Source organism: Anoplophora glabripennis, unplaced genomic scaffold (assembly GCF_000390285.2).
Source record: "Anoplophora glabripennis isolate ALB-LARVAE unplaced genomic scaffold, Agla_2.0 scaffold83, whole genome shotgun sequence".
Lineage (NCBI taxonomy): Eukaryota > Metazoa > Arthropoda > Insecta > Coleoptera > Cerambycidae > Anoplophora > Anoplophora glabripennis.
Genome location: NW_019416211.1, coordinates 1,398,213 through 1,401,131, shown reverse-complemented (window position 1 = coordinate 1,401,131; position 2,919 = coordinate 1,398,213).

Sequence of the window (2,919 nt, the reverse complement as noted above, 5' to 3'; positions counted from 1 at the left end):
GTACCCAAAATCTGCGTTTTCATCTGTTCTCCATGAAATCTCTCCGATTTTCTTCATCTTCCTCTTCTAAACAAAGTGCCACCATGGCTAAATCGCAGTTGTTAAAATTTTTGAACATTTTGCGCACGGGATCTTCCGCGATTTTGTTTAAATCGAGAGTGGCGAGAGTGGCGAATGTAACGACCCGAAGCTGGAAATCGGAAAGGACTCAGAAGCGTGTAGGACATGTGTGCTCACCTCTGCCGATCCCGCACCGATCCGCTTCTTTGGGGCAACATCGGACCGGAGTCGGATTGGAGTGGTGTGTCCCGGCCTTGAGACGATAACCTCTCCCGCAATTTCTCTGACAGTCAATCGGTGATTTGTACGCACCAGATCTTTAACTTTCTGAACGTGAGTCATCAGTTGATATCGAAGACCTTTTTGGTCGAGGATCATCTTCAATTAACTGATGACCACCTTTAAATCGTGAAAACCATTCGTAACACATTTCCAGGCAAAATTTTTCGTTTGCTTTTTTTTTCCGGAAATTGGCCCTTTTTTAAATTGTTCGTTATTGTTTAGGCCGTTTGCTTTCAACCACCATATCACGAAAACTAAATAAAATATCAACAATCCAAGAACATATGGTTACAGAGGAGGTTATGCGCTACACAATGCTGCCAACTGCATATCATTAAATATCTCCAGTTCAAAAAGTTTGGTTACAACCAAACGTACCATGCACAATTCATTAAAAATGAAACTGCATAGGTACATTTTTCGATATAACGTAGCCTTTATCATTTTTTATAACATTTAACATTGTATTCCCTCCTTTTTTTGTGTATCCGAATTAGCAACCAGCTATAAAAAACAGGTTACATTTTACGAAATTGTGAAGTTTTTTATTGTGAATACTGAATAATTTACTCTTATTATTCAATACTTCTGTTGGGATCATATTAAAATATGCTCTGTTATCTGGTACACAACATATAGGTTGCGATATAAATGTTGAGAGAATCCAGATAAGATTTTTAAAATTCTTGTATTTGTTCCAGATATCATAGATTCAAAAAACAATATCATTCTTGAGCTTTCTTTCATCATTTGCCATATGTATGGCAAGTAATAAAATCGACTGCCCTCATGAAAGAAAAAATAAACTTTTAGTCACTGTTGCTACATATTGGAACTATTGATTTATTTAACGTTAATACCTCAGAAATATATTCTTCTTTGTATGAAATGTGTTAACTGTAAAGGTAGTTGCATTAAATCAATTATACCCTTTTTTAGCACTGAAGAACACATTTTTATCTTAATTAAAGCTTTGTAATATTGTAGTGTTTTCCCGAACAGTTCGCATCTGTGCAGACGTGGAGTATCATCAATTTCGTGAGCGTTATTAGGTTGCAAATATTGTTATGCAAAAATTTCGCATACCTACTCTACGAAGATATTCTTAGCCGTTAGACTTCTATTCTCAATCTTGATAATAAAAAGGTTCCAGTGCATTTTTTAAATAAAGTTCTAACCCACATTGAACAGGGCGTTTTGTAGCAAATGGACCATTTCAATAAATTGAATCTGACCTAATATACCTTAGTGTAAAAGGTAATAATAACAAACATGCAAAGAGTCAAACAACCGGAGGGTTCCAGTATGGCCCATTAGTTACAAAACACCTTTATAGATATTATCATTGCTTTTTTTACAAATTACCATCTCTGCAACACCACATGAGATAAGATATTGCATAACTTCTTAGACAGATTTTTTAGTATTGTTCAACAAAAATCAGACTTCTTCAATTGCAAGTTGTTGGTTTGTTCTCTACAGGGAAGTTGCGGCTAGTTGACCAACCACTAGCAGTTCCAATCCAATGAATTTCAGCAACACTTAACCGTAGATAACTTGAATTATAACACGTTTTAACACAACGCTCTTGGAATTGTAAAAGCAAATCAACATCATTTTTTGGGTTGTGACTCGTCTGGCGCTTTCCACTCGGCACTTTGGCACTTGGTTTCTGGATCATATTGAAAACATCACGTTTCATCACCAGTTCACAATGTGTAAAGGAAGTTTTTGGCCACCTTGGTGATGTCCTTCGAATGTTGAACTCTGAGCAAATTTTGGTCGTCAGTCAACTTGTACCGAACAAACCGTGCCCAAATGCGGTAAATTGTTGTTGGTAAATGTTTTTGAGATACCAATTTGAAGTTTATGAAGTTCAATGAAGATTTTTGCTGACCTTTGATGAATTCAGGCACAGTTTTGATGGAATCTGCGGTGATCACGGATTTTGGTTGGCCAATATACAGGGTGTTAAAAAAAGAGTGTAAAATATTTAAGGAGGTAATAGTATGAACCAAAATAAGCAGAAAAGTCTCAATAAACATGGGTCCGCAAAGTAACGGTTGCGGAGATATGGAATGTTTTATGTTTTTTAGCCCCTTTTTTTATTTTGCAAAAACGTTGTGTATTTTCTTATAATAGTTGGTTGATGTTTAGTGAAATAAACAGTACGTATTTGACAGTTGTTCTCAGTGCACAAGTTTTCTTTCGCTATGGCTGGTTACTCTAACGCAGAATTAACAGACATGCATTTCATGTATGGTCGTGCTAATGGGAACGCCACCGAAGCGCGACGTCTTTATGTTGACGCTTATCCAAATCGCCAGATTCCTTCACAACGCATGTTTGGAAGAATTCACCAAAGATTGCGTGATACCGGTTCCTTGAGCAAACAGTGCCATTTATCCGGAAGACCAAGGTCGGTATCCACTCCTAGAGCAGAAGAAGAAATTCTAGCACTGGTAGAGCAGAATCCAGGTACGAGTGTGCGGAGAATATCAGCCGAGGTAGGAATTAGTGGTCCTCTTGTTTGGAGAATCCTTCACGAGCAACTGCTTTATCCATACCATGTGCAAC